The sequence below is a fragment of the Macaca fascicularis genome, chromosome 9 (genome assembly GCF_037993035.2).
Source record: "Macaca fascicularis isolate 582-1 chromosome 9, T2T-MFA8v1.1".
NCBI classification, from domain to species: Eukaryota; Metazoa; Chordata; class Mammalia; order Primates; family Cercopithecidae; genus Macaca; species Macaca fascicularis.
In genome coordinates, this window is record NC_088383.1 from 65,996,529 (window position 1) to 66,016,133 (window position 19,605).

At 37.2% G+C, this 19,605-nt stretch overlaps 1 pseudogene; it reads left to right on the forward strand.

Moving 5' to 3' along the window:
• Positions 1-1,679: 1,679 nt before the first annotated feature.
• LOC102140730 (phenylalanine--tRNA ligase beta subunit-like) lies at positions 1,680-19,034 on the forward strand (annotated as a pseudogene).
• The last annotated feature ends 571 nt before the right edge of the window (positions 19,035-19,605 follow it).

A 19,605-nucleotide genomic window follows, 5' to 3' on the forward strand; every position in this document is an offset into this window, starting at 1 on the left:
CTGGGTCCTAAGATAACCTAGATAAAACCAAGTTGATGCCGGTTACTACTAAGTTAACTCATCAAATTAATTGCACAGCAGAGTAAAATGGAACACCCCACACTTATTTATGTAGATGTCTATAGATTATAGAAGCCTCTCCCCCTAATTTTCATTTGTTGTGATACAAATGGGTCCTCCATACATTGCAAACTATCCTGAAATGAAGGCTTCCATCTTCCTTTTGAAGATTCTAAATCACTTAACATTTAGATACCAGTGTATAATCTCAGCTGCTATGCCCAAGAATAATACAAGGGACTAGCAGAGATGTCCTAAAACAATTAATCTGTTAAAGGGAATGAGCCAAAGGAACATCTATGTCTGAGTCTTAAGCTCTGGCATCTTAAGATAATGGCAAACCCCTAGCAGCAAAGGAGAGAGGGAGATTTCCAAGGTTTCCTGCTTGACCCCATAATATCTTCCATTTTGTGTTACTATTAGACTTCAGGATATGTAAACAGGCACCAGGAATAAATGAATATGTAGAATGAGAGAGATACATATAGATAAACAGTAAATCTAAGTATACTTTCTTTAAAAAGGCAAAAAAGTGAATTCCACTCTTAGGAACTCCCCAGCCTACTAGTGGAAGCAACACATGAGCATTAGGAGTTACCAGTTTTTGTTCAGTGGAGAGAAGCAATTCCAGGTGAGTGATCAGACAATGCTCCACAGAGAAGATAATGGAGGTAGGTCTGGGAACATGAGTAATATTTGGGCTTATAGACATAAAGAGAGACTGCATTGCTGAGAGTGTAAATAACATCATAATAAGGCGATGAAGATGATGATAGTGTAGTTATTATGTATCGGTTAACAAACTCAGGTGTTCAATAAATATTTTCCTTATTTTTCCTAAACCAACAACAAACTCCTTTGCTAGGCTAATGGGAAATAGGTCTTTAATCACTCTTGAGCCCTCAATCCTTTCACCCTAGGGTTATGCCAAAGTTCTAAGGCCTTAAAACTTCAAAGGTATCAAGGGTACCTCTTTAGTAGTAAGTCACCTGCCCCCACTGATGCTTGCTTGCACACTGACTGTCTTTCCCCACATGGTCTCTTGAGGCTCTCATTTTGCTATTTCCTTCTAGGCTTTTGATACAATCTCTGGAGTGGCTAGAATCGGCCTGAATCCATTCCTTCAGGTCCTACCATTCCTCTAGGCATTACACGATGGGAAAGGGCAGGTTTCTACTGCCTGTAAGAAACCTCTCTGCTGCCTGAGACTGTCTGCAGGCATTCCCTCCTGTTCTCCTCATTTCCCTCAGAGGCCTTCCTGAGCTCTTCAAACAAGGTTCCCCTCAAAAGTCACAGTCCATGTGAAACTAAATCCAGAAAGACTTGACTAAAATCTACCTCCACCTCCTCCCCCAGATCCTGATAGGAGGAAGAAGAATATAAAGAAAAACATGATAAAACTTAATATTTCAATAAAGTGTCTGCCATCTTACCTGGTATTTACTAAGCATTTGCCCACTTTCTGCCCTGCATGTTCTCTCAATCAATCCTTTTGACACATATCAGGAAGATACTCTTATCTCCACTTTACAAACAAACGGTGTTAAGTAACTTGCCCACGGCCTCACAGCAGGTAAATGACAGAACTAGGAGGAACCTGGATTCAGAGCTTGCACATGATGCCGCTGCACCCACTGCCTCCCCTGGATATGGACAAAGACGAAAAAGGGAGTAATCTAATCTCAAGAGGTAAAAGACACGCCAGAAAAGTAAAAAATATTGGATGATTGAAGGTAAACTGCAAACAATAATGCTAATGACAAGGTTGAGGGCAAATTGTGAAAATCTTAAACAGCCTTTGTTTGCAGGTGACAAGATTTTCTATGAAGAAGATCTGAAAGTACTGACCAAAAATATTATGAAACTAATAAATAGTTTTAGCAAGTTTGTAGGACATGAAGTTAATATTCAAAAGTCAACAACTTTGTATGTAACACCAATGAACAAGTAGAACTTGAAATAAAAAACACTATCATTTATATTGGTACCCCCCAAAATAAAGTACTTAGGTATAAATTTAACAAAACATGTACAAGATCTATATAAGGAAAACTATGCACTCTGATGAAAGAAATCCAAGAACTAAATACATTATAAGATATTTCATACTTAAGAATAGAAAGCCTCGGTTGGGTGCAGTGGCTCATGCCTATAATCCCAGCACTTTGGGAGGCCGAGGTGGGTGGATCACTTGAGGTCAGGCGTTCAAGACCAGCCTAGCCAACATAGTGAAACCCCATCTCTACTAAAAACACAAAACTTACCCTGGTGCGGTGGCTCGTGCCTGTAATCCTAGCTACCTGAGAGGCTGAGGCAGGAGAATCACTTGAACCCAGGAGGCAGAGGTTGCAGTAAGCCGAGATTGTGCCACTGCACTCCAGCCTGGGCAACAGAGCAAGACCCTGTCCCCCCCCCACCCAAAAAAAAATAGACTCAATATTTGCCAAGATGATCTATAAACTTAATGCAATCCCAATCAAAATTTTAGCAGCTATTTTGTGGATATCAACAAACTGATTCTAAAGTTGATACAAACAGGCAGAAGACCCAGATGCTCAACACAATATTGAAGAAGAACAACAAAATTGAATAATTGACACTACTGGACATCAAAGCTTATTATAAAGGTACCTAAATCAAGACAGTGTGATATTGGCAATGAAACAGAGAGCCCAGAAATGGACCTACATAAATATAGTCAACTGATCTTTGACAAAGGATCAAAAAGAATGCAATAGAGCAAAGATAGTCTTTTCAAACAATGGTGCTATAACAAATGGACTTCCACATACCAAAAAATGAACCTAGACACTGACCTTATATTCTTAACAAAAATTAACTCAAGATGTATTATAGACTTAAATGTGAGATGCAAAATTATAAAACTAGGAGATAATCTAGATGACCATGAGTATGGCAATGACTTTTTAGATATAACAGCAAAGGCATGATCTGTGAAATAAATAATTGATAAGCTGGACTTCATTAAAATTCAAAAATTCTGCTCTATGAAAGATATCGTCAAGAGAATGAGAAGACAAGCCACAGACTGGGAGAAAATCTTTGCATGAGACCTACCTAATAATGGACTATTGTCCAAAATATACAAAGAACTATTAAAACTCAACAATAAGAAAATGAACCCAATTTTCAAAATGAGCAAAAGACCAGGACACCTCACAAAAAAAAGATATACAGATCACAAATAAGCATATGAAAAAACGCTTCACATCATCTGTCATTAAGGAAATGCAAATTAAAGCAACAATGATATACCACTACACACTTATTAGAATGGCCAAAATCCAGAGCACTGAGGGTACCAGAAATGCTGGAGAGGATGTGGAGCAATGGGACTTCCCATTTATTGCTGGTGGGAATGTAAAATGGTACAGTCACTTTGGAAGATAGCTTTGGTACTTTCTTACAAAATTAAACATACAGTATTTCCCCCTTACCCATGAAGGATATATTCCAAGATCCCCAGTAGATGCCTGAAACCTCAGATAGTACCAAACCATATATATACTATGTTTTTCCCATATATACATACCTATGATAAAGTTTATAAATTAGGCACATAAGAGATTAAAATTAAGAACTAATAAAAGAGCAATTGTAGCACTAAACTATAATAAAAGTTGTATGAATGTGGTCTGTCTCTTTCTCTGTCAATATCATATTGTACTGTACTCACCTATTTTCAGACTATTGCCGAACTTGGGTAACTGAAATCATGAGAAACAAAATTGCAGATAAGGGGGGACTACTATAATTTTACCAGTGTGATTCTGCACTTACACTCTCTTGTATTCACCCAAGTGAGTTGAAAACTTATGTCCACACGAAAACTTGCACAAAAATGTCTCTATCAGTTTTATTTATAATTGCCAAAACTTGGAAGCAACAAAGACGTCCTTCAGTAAATGAATAGAAAAAGGGATATTCTATCATCTGGTGCATGCTGATAATAGATTATTATTCAGCACTAAAAAGCAATAAGCTAACAAGCCATGAAAAGATGTGGCAGAAGCTAAGATGCCTATTACTGAAAGAAGACAATCTGAAAGGCTGCATATTACATGATTCAGACCATATCACATTCTGGAAAAGCCAAAACTATGGAGACAGTAAAAAGGTCAGTGGTTTCCAGTGGTTTCCAGAGGCTAGTGGGAAGGAAGGAATGACTAGATAGCACAGAGCATTTTTAGGACAGTGAAGCTATTCTGTATGATAATATTATGGTAGATACAGGTTGTTATACATTTTTCAAAACCCATAAAATGAACTGAAACGTCAACTAAGAACTTGAGTGATAATGATGTGTCAGTGCATGTTCATCCGGTATAACAGATGTAGCACTCTGATGTGATGTTGACAGTGTGGGAGACTGCATGGGACGGGGCAGAGGGTACATGGGAACTCCATACTTTCTGCTCAATTTTGCTGTGAATCTAAAACTGTTCTAAAAGATAAGGAAAAAATTCTAGGAGGCCTATAGTTACTACTTTATTTGTAATCAGTGGTGATCCACAGAAGAATTCTACAAACACAGAAGTTATATAGTTCTGCTTCCAAGGGTTAATCTGGGGGCAATGCACAGTAAAGACAAGAAGAGAGAGGGAGAAGGGAATAGACTCCCCATGTGACTGTACACTAGCTGGCCTACGTAGAAGATTGCAAGGGGCTAGATCAGGCCATAGCCCTGGAATGAAGGGATGGGAAGACAGATTAATGACTTCACGGTGATGGGACCCACATGGCTTGGCATCTGGTTAGATGCCACCATTCAAACATGAGAATGAGAGGAAAAGTAAAAGGGAACAAAAAGTCCTAGGGAATGTGAAGAATGATGTCCCAAATAAAATAAGTATAGGACACAGAAGGATAATTAAAGAAGGATCTAACAGTTCTGTAATTTAGTTAATGCACATTCTACAATGGACCTCTAGAGTATAATTCTAGACTGATATGTCTAAATCACATTCCCACGGTACACAGATGAGGGGTTTTGCAGATGTTTTGTATGACTGTCTAACAAGCAACCAATCTTTCCACTTGCTCTGTAGCTGGGACCCCTGGAAACAGCGAGTGATGCTTTACAGAAACCAGTTCCTCTGCCTTGGGGGGAGAAAATTGGTTAAATCAATCATACACAGCTAACCTAAGAAGCTGTGCTCAGGGAGAAAGCTGTGCTGTCAGGGAGAGGGAGTTGGATTTTAAATCAAAGGACCTGAGTTTCAAGCACCATTTCTGCCACTTAATGAACTTGAACCTGGAATAAGTTATTCTCCTCTCTTATCTTCAGTTTCTTCTTATTTAAAATGTGAATACTAATGCATATCTCATATGATTGTAATGAGAATAAATGGAGTACTCTATATGAAGGGGTTTTTTAAAGAGCCATGCAAAAGTGAAGGATTTAAAGTTATTTCTACTCAGCAGGGTGAAAATCCCATAATTGATTGTAGTTTCTGGATGCAAAATAATTCACTAAAAGGAGGGAAATAAGTTTTATGTTCACCAAAGCAATTTCAAGTTACTGAATTCATTATGCATACACAGCCATCCCTCAGGATTGCCATGGGATTGGTTGCAGGACACCAGTGTATACCAAAATCCACACTTACTCGAGTTCTGCAGTCAGTCCTGAGGAACCTGGGTATAGGAAAAGTCAGCCCTCTGTACACAGGGGTTTTGGATTCTGCAAATACAGTATTTTTGATCTGGGTTTGTCTGAAAAATAATCCACATGTTAAGTGGACTGGCCTAGTTCAAAACCACATTGTTCAAGGGTCAGCTGTATACGCAGCATTGTAAGATGCCCTCTTTTGGCACAAAATAATAAAGGGTACCATTCCTGATCAAACAGTCAAAATACTTGGGTCAGAGATGGCCCTGCTATGCATATCCATCTTAGGAACTCAGAAGTATTTGTGACAAGCCCAGGGACATTCGTTTACAGGAGAGTCCCTAATTCTTCTAGAAGAAACTATTAAAACATTTTGGGATTTGTGGCCCAAATTCCAAATTAGCATCTAGAAACAAATACTGAAGATGGCTGCAATCACAATTCCTACGAAACTCCCATGGCTCTAACTTTCTCAGCCAAGAGTGTTATAAACAAGCATAAGATATCTCCTGAAAAACATGTTCTTGGCTAGCAAGGCCATTTCCTGGTCTTTGAAAGAGTAATAACATGGTGGCATGTAGCCATGGGGACCAGATAAAAAAGAGGCCCCCTGAATTAGGGCCTCCCCTACCATAGATGTGAACTCCTACCCTCTCCCCTGAGCTGCTTTCCCTGGTACCTCCGTGATCTGTCACCTTGGTCGTCCTGCCCCCACTTAGTCCTGTTGGATGACCTGCAGATTTAGACATCAATACCATTACTCAAAACCATCTGATTCAGCTAACACTGAACCATAACAAATCACCTCCAAACTTAATGGTTGACAAAAACCACCACTTATGACTTCTCACAAGTCTATGATTAGGGAGCAGTTTTACTCATGGAGGCTGGGCTTAGATGATCTTATCAGGGGCCATACATGCATTGGAATTCAGTTGGTATATTCATGGGGACTGGCTGCTCTATGATAGTCTTAAGTGGGACAGCTTGGCTCTACATACATGCCTTACATCCTTCTAGCACGCTGTGGGAAAGCTTGGCTCTACATACATGCCTTACCTCCTTCTAGCAGGCTAGCCTAGGTAGGGCAGGGTCCAAGAAAGAAAGAGGAAACACGAGAGCATTATTTTCAAGCCTCAGCTTGCACCAAAACCACACTTTCAGATACTAACTATTATGTACTACTCTCTGGAGGTGAGTTATAACTTACTCCCTTCTCCAGCATTTATTATTTTATTATTTATCAATATATGATCAATTTACTTGCTATTACAAAATATTCCTCTAAAGCAGGGATCAAATCTTGCCTACTGCATGCATTTTTATAGCTTGTGAGCTAAGAATTGTTTTTACATTTTAAATGGTTGGGGGGAAAATATGATTTTGTGTTGAAAGAAAATTATATGAAATTCCAACTTCAAGGTCCATAAATAAGTTTTACTGGAATACAGCCATATTCATTTATTTATATGTTGTGTATGGCTGCTTTCTCACTGCAACAGCAAAGTTAAATCATTGCAGTTAGAGAGCACATGGACCCCAAAGCCTAATATATTTGCTACCTGGCCCTTTACAGAAAATGTTTGCCAACCCCAGTTCTACGGTGTGACTTCCAAAGGCTGAACAGTGATGTGATTTTTCTTTTGTGTCAGTACTGTCAAGATCTAAGCTACAAATGTTGAATATGAAGGTCATGTTCAATTTTTAGTATTATAGATAACAACTTTCAAAAGGAAATATCATGTGTACTTCTGAATTATTCATTAGTTCAATTCTTAGAAATGGAATTGTTGAGGCAAAAGATAAGCACATTTTAAGGCTCTGATGCATATTACCACTTTGACATACCTTTAAGATAGATATAAAATCATCTGAAACATAATTTTATATTGACTTTTTAAGCATTATTTTCATTAGGAATGGATATGGGATTTGCTCAAAGGACATTTTGATCTTTAATTGAGATAATCATTTGATTTTTCCTTTTGCTTAATGATATAATCAGTTTTCTGAAAAAAAATACAGTTTTTACTTTCTTAATCACCTCTGAATGCAAAAAAAGATTTATTGAAATATTTTATTTAATACAAAATTATGTTAGTAACTTCTCCATAGGTTATCACTACTCACCAGGGCTCCACTTCTACATTTCTAAGATGGAGAGCTGATTCTTAGACACTTTGCCTCCAGGTTCTCCTGGCTTCCCATGAAATGTACAGCAAGGCCACATCAGGCATCACTCACTGATATGGTTTGACTGGGTCCCCACCCAAATCTCACCTTGAATTGTAATAATCCCCACATGTCAAGGGCAGGACCAGATGGAGATAATTGAATCATAGGTCAGTTTACCCCATACTGTTCTCATGGTAGTATGTCTCATGAGATCTGATGGTTTCATAAATGGGAGTTCCCCTGCCCAAGCCCTCTTGCCTGCAGCCATGTAGGACATGACTTTGCTCCTCATTCACCTTTCTCCATGATTGTAAGGCTTGACCAGCCATGTGGAATTGTGAGTCCATTAAGCCTTTTTCTTTAAAAATTACTGAGGGATTGCATTGGGAGTTATACCTGATGTAAATGACGAGTTGATGGGTGCAGCACACCAACAAGGCACAAGTATACATATGTAACAAACCTGCACGTTATGCACATGTACCCTACAACTTAAAGTATAATAATAATAAATAAATTTAAAAAAAAATTACTGACTCTTAGGTATGTCTTTATTAGCAGCATGAGAACAGACTAATACATTCACTACTTTGTTACTTTCTGTCATCCATGGGAAGAACCCTTACCATTCTGGGGATTTACCACTTAAGTGGCCCATAAGAGTTTTGCCAAATGCCATTGCTTCAAAGTGGCAGAATTCTGGTTCCAGACAGATTATTCTCAATCTGGCCATGGCCTGCACTCTTCCCCAGCCCACATTCTGAATGAGAGGGGACCAGGGTCACCAACATCTCCTCTAATAATTTCCTGTGATAACTCTTTTGCATTCTCAGGAAGGCAAGCAGCCTGGCAGCCCTTGGCACCATTGCTTAGTTTAGTGGCAGTTATAGATAACAGAATTTTATTAGACTTTTTGGCATATTGGTAGTTCCTCTACAGTATTTTTGGGTCAATGCAGGTTGTTCTAAGAGTTTATTTTTCAGATGGATTCTGGGAGGGAGGAGTTGACACCTGTGTACAACTCAACATCCTTTCAAAAAGTCTTCCTAAAAGGCAAATTTATGTGAGGAAGTGATTATACGAGCATGAAGGGAGTTTTGAAAGTTAGTTCAGTGAAGTAAAGATGGAATGAGAGAGAGCTGAGAAAAAAGAGAACATTGAGACCCATCTTTTAACCAAGTATAAAATTAAACACTTAATATCTTAGCAGAAAAGGCCTGAAAGGAAGGTACCCTCTCAGCATAAACTTATTAAATAAGGTCTAAAAATTACCCAGACAGTAACAGAATGTTTCCTTGGCAATATTGGTGGTCAAGAGACTGTTACCAGCCTCTGAGGCAGAAAGAATTAAAGAAGGAGTGATATCCCACTGTATTCCTTAATGTATGTAGACTAAATTATAGGGCATTCTCATTGTTTAAAAAAAAAAACATAATTTGCTTAAAAACTATATATCTGTGATAGTTAGCCACACCTATGCGAAAGACTCGACTCTTTTTTTTTTTTTTTTTTTGAGACAGAGTTTCACTCTTGTTGCCCAGGCTGGAGTGCAATGGCATGATCTCGGCTCACTGCAACCATCGCCTCCTGGGTTCAAGCAATTCTTCTGCCTCAGCCTCCCAAGTAGCTGAGATTACAGGCATATACCACCATGCCCAGTTAATTTTGTATTTTTAGTAGAGATGGGGTTTCTCCGTGTTGGTCAGGCTGGTCTCGAACTCCCAATCTCAGGTGATCCACCCGCCTTGGCCTCCCAAAGTGCTGGGATTACAGGTATGAGCCACGGGCCAAAAGCCTTCTCTTAATGTGCATGAGAACAGACTAATACATTTGACTTTTTAAGCATTATTTTCATTAGGAATGGATATGGGATTTGCTCAAAGGACATTTTGATCTTTAATTGAGATAATCATTTGATTTTTCCTTTTGCTTAATGATATAATCAGTTTTCTGAAAAAAAACTGGTACCCTTGTCCACCTGATGATGGCTTGCCCAATAGCAAGAGGCTTCTCTATCTTTTACCAGTAATCTAAGTATTTTATTTCCCTGTTCCCTCTACCCCAACTTATTATTCCCCCCAAAGTTTCCATCCCAATACCCTTTATTTTTTCTACAGTATTCTGTAGAATATCTACAGATATCCTCTGTATAGCCTGGGCTAAATTCAGTCTTCTTTTTACCCTCAAATAAAGTTAGACCCAACCAGGATATTTATTGGAAAGACGAACATATATCATAATGCAAAAAAAGAAAGGAGCATAAGTGTGATCTAAAGATCATGAAAGATAGCCCAGAATCAAAATCTGGTGAGACTACATTCAAATGCCAAATTCTAAGGACAACTCTCAAATCACAAGTGTGATTTTGAGGCCAGATTCAGAAGCCAGAAGGCAAGTGATAAGAACAAGAGGCATCAGAAACATACATTCCAAGTCAACTCCTATTACCATCTTCAGAGTGAACATGGCTTACATTTTTTGGATGCTGGGAGGATCAGACTATCTTAAGATAAAGACAGAGTCAGAGTGGATACAAGTTTCAACCAAATATAACATTTAGCAAATTCCAGAAGATAACTCTGTAAATCTGAGTAATCAATAAAGTAACTGTCTTAGTCTGTTCAGGCTGTTATCTAAAAATGCCATAAACTAGGTAGCTTATAAACAACAGAAATTTATTTCTTACAGTTCTGGAGGCTATGATGTCCAAGACCAAAGCACCCACAGAGTAGGTGTCTGCTGAGGGTGTCTGCTGTCTTAAGATGGCACCTTCTTGCTGTGTTCCCACATGGTAGAAGGAGGCAAGGCAGCTCTCTGGGATCTCTCTCAGAAAAGCACCAATCACCTCCTAATACCATCACCTTGGGGGTTAGGGTTTCAATATATGAATTTTGGGGATGTACAAACATTCAGACCATTGCAACTATAAAATTTAAATTTCCTTCATTTAAATTTCCCTGTTATAAGCAAAGATGATTTTCTATCTTGGCCTACATGAAAATTATATGTTTGTTTATCCTTGTATATTTTAAAAGGTTGAAAAGTACCATCTTTGAATTCACTCAATTACAAGTTAAGTAGTATGTATATTAGAATCAATTATTGAAGTGATTATCATATAATTGTTCTGAGTAATAATTTGAAGCATACAGTGCCTCAAAGACTCAGTTTCCTTCAGGGTCAAGCATAACTAGCTCACAGGCTTGCTGAGAGCCCAAGATTAAACACTGTCATCTTTAATGGAGTACTTATTTCTTAAAATGCTGCAAATGAGGTGATGATGAGGACTGAGAGGACATAAAACAATCCAAACCAAATAAAACAATGATGTCTGCCAAAGTCAGATATTCTCTCTCTCTGTCTCTCTCTCTCTCTCTCTCACACACACACACACACACACACACACACACACACACACACACAATCACAAGATAATTACAGAATATAACCTGGGAGTGATAAAGGTTGTTTAAAAAAATTAACTGGAAGGTCATTAGCCTGAGACGGCTCCAGCACAAATACACAAATAAGTATGAGTAAAACTGGATAAAGAAGGGAAAACAATATCAATGCCGATACCCTGGTTGTAATATTATATAATAGTTTTGCAAAATTGATCAATGTGGGAAACTGAGCAAAGAGTATAAGGGATCCCTCTGTGTTATTTCCTACAACTGCATGTGAATCCACTCCACAATTATCTCAATAAAAGTTTTAAAAATAAATATTAATCATAAATAAGACTAAAGACTAACCATATTAGTTATTATAAATATAAGTTAAATTCCCACATTGAAATATGAGTATTCAAATCAATTTTTTAAAAAGCTACATGTTATTTGAAAGAGATATTTAAAAGAAGATGATTAAAAATAATAAATGAAAAGATATGAAAATCCTTAAAGATTAAGGAAGTGTAACAATATTGATATCAGAAAAATATAACCTGAGAAGAACCAAGTAGAAAATAATTCAAGTAGATATAAATATAAAAGGAAAAGAAAACATACATGAACTAAACACAGCTCCCAAAATAAATGAAAAACTGACAGAAATACAGAAGGAAATAGAAAAATAAAAATAGTAGGATGCAATTATAACTCTCTCAAACCGTGAGATCAAGTAAACAAAAGGATAACATAATTTGAATAACCAAAAAATGTCATCAGTATGGATAAGACAAAGGTATCTGAAACTCTCTACCCAATTGAGCAACCATATTCCTTGAAAACACATAGGAAAACATGGATAAAACCTTATCCTCCATTAAGCCTGAGAGAAAAAAATCATTACTTTGCAAACAACTGAAATCATGGAGACCATATTCTCTGTAAGCAGTATAATAATATTAAAAACAGAAGCCAGAAAAATTACACTCACTAGAAAAGCCTAAAACACCAAATCTTCCGTGAAAGAGACAAGAATAGAAAGTGCATGTACTTAGAAATCATCAATTTTGAGAGCACGAGTATCAAGACCTACAAGTGCTACATTACTAAATTGCGAGATAAGCCCAAGATGATGCTCAAAGAAATATTTACAAATGCATAGATTAGAAAAGAAAAGGCTTTTTCTTTTCACAGTTTAGGAGTACACAGTTTAGGATGCTACTGAATTAGGAGTAAAAGATTGTTTTAAGATAGAAAAGGGGGAAATTAGAAACCTAAGTTAAAATAAAGAACAAAAGATGTAGACATCATCAATAAAACTTTGAAAAAACTAAAACCAGACATTTGGCAGGCCTGAACAACAAAGTGAAAACTCACACACACATTTGAAACAGGAAAAGTCAAAGAAATGGCAGATTATTTTTAATTATAAGAGATTAATAGGTATAATTTATAATAAATTTGAGGTCTTATACAAAACATGATTTTCTAGGAAAGATCAGTGAAAATCATTTAAAATGTATCAAAACTGTAATCTTTTAAAATGATACAGGGTCTTAGCAGAAGTTTTTAAGGACAAGTTTTAATAAACTTTCAAATATGTGAAAATTGCAATGTGACCAAGCTCTTCCAAAACAAACAGGGGTGAAATGAAACACTTTTTAGCTCACTTTAGGAAAACAGATTAACCCAATGCCCCTGAATCAAAGTCAGAACAGGAGAGCAAAGAGGGAGGGCACGTAGGAAAAAAAGATGGGATATTATAAGACTGAAAATGCAAAAATCCTAAATGAAATTTTTGCAAATGGAACCCATGAGTATGCCAAAAGGGTTTATCTTAGCAATGCAACTATGATACCACGTGAAATCTCTTAATGTAGCAAAATATATTTAAAGACAAAAAAGCTGTGTGATCTCTATAGTAGTTAAAAGTTTTTAATCAATTTCAGTACATAGTCTTACTACGAAAAACTAGTAAACTAGGTAGAAAAGAAAACTTTAATCGGATCAGGTGAATCTGCCAGAGCCTACAGTAAACAACAAAATTCATGGAGAAACATTATTAGTATTTTCATTAAATGTATACGATAAAGGAGCTTGCTAATAGCATTATTATGTGATACCATAATATAGGTTCCAGAAAATGCTTTAAAAAATTAAATAGATAAATGGAAAGATAGAAAGATGTTAGATCATATTGATATAGATACTACATTTGCTAAATTAAATTTCACCCAAAACAGTAACATGGAGAACAGATAATAAAATACTTCCTATTCACAATGCAAGATGTTTAACCTGAACTTATATTTTACTAACTACAGCAAAATAGTGCTGATGCCAGAAGAGACAAATCAGTGAACCAGTGTTAAACCAATAAATAGACCCTGTTACATCTAGGCATTTTTTGATATGCTAAATGTATCATTTCAAATAAGTGAAGAAGACTAAGCAAACATAGTTATCAGATATCTGCTCAAACATATACAGGCAAAAGTAATAACCTCAGTATTCTTTAGCTGAATGTTCTATAATCTAGACTACCACTCATCATTAAAATTATATGACAAAATATTCAAGAAAATTTCCACAGTAAAGTTTTGTGTAATTTTTTTTTTTTTAGACGGAGTTTCGCTCTTGTCACCCAGGCTGGAGTGCAATGGCGTGATCTGCGCTCACTGAAACCTCTGCCTCCTGGGTTCAAGCAATTCTCCTGCCTCAGCCTCCCAAGTAGCTGGGATTACAGGCGTGAGCCACCACACCTGGCCATGTTGTGTAATTTTTAAAAAGAAAATAAAACAGTATTTTGTTATTTTAATTTCATAAATATAGAGAGATGTAAAAGGTCATGCACAGAAAAAAAGATGGGAAAAATGTGAAAAAAATTACAATGGTTATTTTGAGGGAAGGCAGTTACGTGTGATTTTATTATTTCTGTTGTGCTTTTCTGTGTTTTCTTTTCCTTTTTGAGACTGGTCTTTCTCTGTTACCTAGGCTGGAGTGAGTGCAGTGGCACAATCTCAGCTCACGCCTCCACCTCTCAGGCTCAAGTGATCTACCCACCTCAGCCTCCCACTGTAGCTGGGACCACAGGCACACACCACCACACATAATTACTTTTTGTTATTATTTGTAAAGATGGGATCTCGCTATGTTGCTCAGGGTAGTCTTCAACTTCGGGCTCAAGCAATCCTCCTGCCTTGGCCTCCCAGGGTGCTGGGATTACAGGCATGAGCCACTGCACCTGGTCCTTTTCTGTCTTTTCTGACAATTAAATTTGTAATTAGAATATAAATTTTGAGTTGACTTATTTTAGCTGAAATGACAACTCTGTTTCGTGAACAGGAGAGAAAAAAACAACACTTATGATAGTATGAGTGAAAGAATATGTAAGATTCACATGAAAAAAATATCTGAGAATATCTCATGAAATAATATATATGGTTATATCATTTTATTCATTCAAAACTTTGCCTCATAAAATGAACTGGCCAAGGAGTGAGTCTACAGTAAAATTTTAGGATAGATATAAAGGTCTCTACATCACCCATGTACTTGGCTTCAGTAGGATGCATTATGTATTAGCTGATAATATGTGTTGCAGGAGTCAACAAAGCAGTTAGATTTGTGGAAGCTTAATTAGCTTCACAAGAAAAACAAAGCAAAAAAGCAATCAGAGGTGTTCTTGATCTTTAGTACAAATGTGGATGTGCTATTGTTTTCCCTGGAAGATCTGTTGAAAGGCCATTATATCTGCAAGGCTACTGTGTCTCAACTCACTTGGGTGCAACGGGGCTGACAATGAGATGCAGGATGTCCTTCCAGGTAGCCAGCTAATTTCTCTGCAGAAGTACCCATGAGCTGCCAGGCAGGGACTGTGCTGGTGCCAGCAATCTGACTATCAAAAGCCAAATCTATTATGACCCAAGGCAGGCAATAGTTAAGTAGTGACAGCATGAATTTCTCTAGATTCTGAGTTTTCTGCACCCTCTAGCTGATCACTACTCAAGGAAAACTATGAACAGAAACAGCATTGGAGGGGGAAGCAAAAGCTAGTGTTGGGGGCTGCATTGTGTCTCCCCAAAATTCATCTGTTGAAGTCCAAATTCTTAGTACCTCAAAATGTAACTATATTTTGAGACAAAGACCTTTAAAGAAGTGATTAAGATAAAATGAGGTCAGCTGGGTGGGCCCCAATCCAGTGTGACCAGTGTCCTTATAAAAGGAGGAGGTTAAGTCACAGACAACATACAGACCAAGGGGCAGCCCTGTGAGAACACAGTGAGAAGACGGCCAGCCGCAAGCCAAGGAGAGAGGCCTCAAAAGAAACCACAACTACGCGTATCTTGATTTTTGACATTTAGACTCCAGAACTCTGAGAAATACATTTCTGTCCTCTAAGCCACCCAGCCTGTAGTATTTTGCTATGGCAGCACTAGTATACTAAAACACCCAGGAACACTCAAATTTCAAAAAGCTCCTATAGTACTTCTCTCAAAAGGAAAATGTATTTTAAAAATACATATCAAGGGAAAAAAATCTTACTGTATCAACTCTAATTGTTTTTGGAAGATACCTTGGCTTCTTTGCTTGAAAATAAAATAGCAAAAAATAAATTGTACACACAGATGTATATATCTGGCAATGTGTTTTATACTTATTAGAAAGAGATTTGCTCTTTCTCCTAAAACATGGTATGCTGTGATCCTTGCTAAATGCAAACCCTTGTCCCCAAAGTCATCTGTGAGACCCTGTCATGCAATAATCTCTGAAACCTTTGCTTGCAAGGAACATCATCCATCATCCCAACAGTGAGGAAATCTTTTCCATAGTGTCCTTGACAATGTGGATGATCTCTGAGAGCGTACAGGTGCCCAAACACAGGGGACAGCTTCATTCACTGACAGAATTCCAGTTTTCAAAAAGTTCATCCTGATATTTAACTTAAACCTACATCCATTATTCCAAGTTCTACCTTCAGATTTGCACTGAAAATGTTTACCCCTCCTTCATGTGCAGTGTCCCAGGTCTTCACATCTGCTGCCTACCTTCCTTCAAGCACACTCTCCTTTGACTCTGTCCTACCTCTGGTAGTGTCCACAAAGTCAACACTCTATCTCCCCTAAAGTCCTCTAACAAAAAGGCAGCATGAGATCAACTTCTGGCATGACCACATGAGGAGCTCAGCTGACCTGTTCCTTAGTGAAACTACTGAAATTTTATACACACACAGAATTTGAAGCCTCTGGAAGTGGGCCTGATAGCAAACAGCAAATGAGAAAACATCTATTCAAGAAAATCTAAGGCAATTCTGTAACAAAGGCAAGTCTGTGCCTAAATTAAGGGAAAAAAAAAAAAAAAAGAAGATCCCAAATCAATAACCTAACTTTCCAATGTAAGATACTGGAAAAAGAAGAGCAAAGCAAGCCTTAAGCAGGCAGATTGAAGGAAATAAAGATTAGAGCAGAAGTTAATGAAACAGAGAACTGAAAACAACAGAGAAAATCAATGAAACCAAAAGCCAATTCCTTGAAAATATCAACAAAAACGGCAAACTTAAGCTAGATTGGCCAAGAGAAAAAGAAAAGACTCAATAACAACAAAAACAGAGACATTGCTAATGACCCGACAGAAAAAAGACTAAAAAGGAATACTGTGAACAATGTATGCCAACAAATCAGATAAATTAAATGAAATGGACAGATATTTTAAATGATACAAACTACCGAAACTGACTCAAGAAGAAATAGATTATATAAATAGACTTGTAGTAAGTAAAGAGATTGAACCAGTAATCAAAAAACTACCCACAAAGAAGCACCTTCTGTTCTTCCAAGCCCTGGGCCAGGCCTAGATGAAGAATTGATGAACTATGTTTTCAATTTGGTCTGGAAGTTGATGACATTACTTCTGAGAAGGAAATAAGTAATGAACAAGACAATGTAAATGCTGAAGGGCCCTCTAATGTTTTTTGCAAAATCGACATCTCTGTCAATTTTGATATGATCTCATGTGTCTGGAAGGATTGATTTGAGGGCTTCAGGTCTTCAAAGAAAGGAAAAAGTCTCTGGCATATAAACAGGTAATGCCTAATGGAAAAATCAAGAAGTTGTCACAGAAAAGATAGTTAAGGTGTGTCCTTTACAGTAGCAGTTCTCCAAAATCTAAAGCTTACTAAAGATCAATATGACAGCTTCCTTGAACATCAGGAGAAATGACATCAGGATATTTGCTGGAAAAGAGCATTGGTTGCTACTGGAACCCATGATTTGGACACTTTGTCACCCATATACTTGTACTGTGCAAAGTGTCCTTTACAAGCCCTAAATAAGGCCAAGGAGTATACAATCTGTGAGCCAATGAACATGTACAAGGCTGACAACCACCTTAAACACTATTAACATGTCACTGGAAATAAACCCCTGTACCCAGTTATCTATGATAGCAAGGGTGTCATCCTTTCAATGCCTTCCATCACCAATGATGATGACTCCAAAATTAAATACTAGAAAGGTATTTATCAAATGCACAGGAAGTGACTTTACTAAGGCAAAAAGAGTTCTTGATATTATCTGGACACCATTTTCAGTGACTATATTGAGAACCAATTTATGATAGAAGCAACTGAGGTAGTTTTCCTAATGGAAAAGCATATACTTTTCCAGAACTAGCTTACCAAAAGAAGATAGTGAGGCTGGGCTTGGTAGCTCACACCTGTAATTCCAGCACTTTGGGAAGCTGAGGTGGGAGGATCACTTGAGTCCAGGGGTTCAAGACCAGCCTGGGCAACATAGTGAGATCCCATCTCTATAAAAATATTTTTAATTAAAAATCGTTCAAAAAGATATAGTGAAAGCTGATCTCATTAACAAAAAAAATGAAATCAGAGAAACTCCAGAAAATCTTGCCTAGCTTCTGACCAAGATTTATTTGAAGTCCAAAGTCATAGGCAATGGGAATCACATTGAGAACAAAACCCCTTTGACCACAGCTGACATTATCCATCCATGTGATATTATAGAAGATGCAGCTATTGCTTGTGGATATACAATATTCAGATGACTCTCCCATAAACACCACAGCTAATCAATTTCCACTTCATAAGCTCAAAAAATGTATCAGACATGACATGGTAAACATGGATTCATTGAAGCACTCACCTTTGCTCTCTGCTCCAAGAGGATATTTCTGATAAACTTGGCTTGGATATCTCTGCAACAAAAGCAGTCCAGATAAGTAAAACTAAAACAGCTCAATTACAGGTGGCATTCATTACCCCTCTTCTTGGTGCTCTGAAGACCACAGAAATGAATCAGAAGATGCTCCTTCCTCTGAAACTATTTGAAATCTCTAACACTGTAATAAAAGATTCTAGCAGAGATGTAGGTACAAAAAACTACAGGCATCTCTTTGCTGTTTATTACAACAAAAATCCTGGGTTTAAGGTCATCCATATGCATCTGGACAGAATTACACAGCTGCGCAATGTACCTCCTATTGAAAATAAAGGGGGATATGTGATCAAATCATCAAAAGGGACTACTTTCTTCCCTGGGTGAAGCACAGAGATCTTTGCCAGGAATCAAAACATCAGGAAGCTTGGAGTCCTTCATCCTGATGTTATCACCAAATTTGAGCTGACCATTCCCTGTTCCTCCCTGGAAATCAATATTGAGCCCTTTTTGTGAAGATAGGTCTTTGTTGTGTGATTCTCTTCCCAAGTATCCCTTTCTCCTCCCCTGATGTCCTTTAGTCCTCCTCCACAGAAAACATTCATGTGTGCTTTAATGTTTAGTAAAGTCAAAAAAAACAAAAAACAAAAAAAAAACCCCTATCCACAAAGAAAAGCCCAAACCCACATGGCTTCACTAGTGAATTCTGCCAAATATTTAAAGAAGAATGTATACTAATTTTTCAGAAACTATTCCAAAAAGTAGGAGAGAGCACTTCCCAAATTATTTTATGAGGCCAGTATTAACCTGATACCAAAACCAGGTGAAAAAAATGACAAGAAAACTATAGACTAATATATCTTATAAATATAGATGTAAAATGTCCCAACAAAATACTAAAAAAGCAGATCCAGCAGCATATTAAAAGGATTTTATTCCATTGCTATGTGGAATTTATCCCAGGAATGCAAGGTTGATTCAACATCTGAAAATTAATTTAATACATTATATCAATACAATAAGAAACAAAATTACCTAATCATTCCAATAAATGAAAGAAAAGATTTGACAATATCTGATGCCCATTCATAATAAAAAGTAATAAACTAGGAATAGAAGGGAATTTTCTCAACATAATGAAGGGCTTCTGAAAAACCAATAGTTAACAAAACTGGAT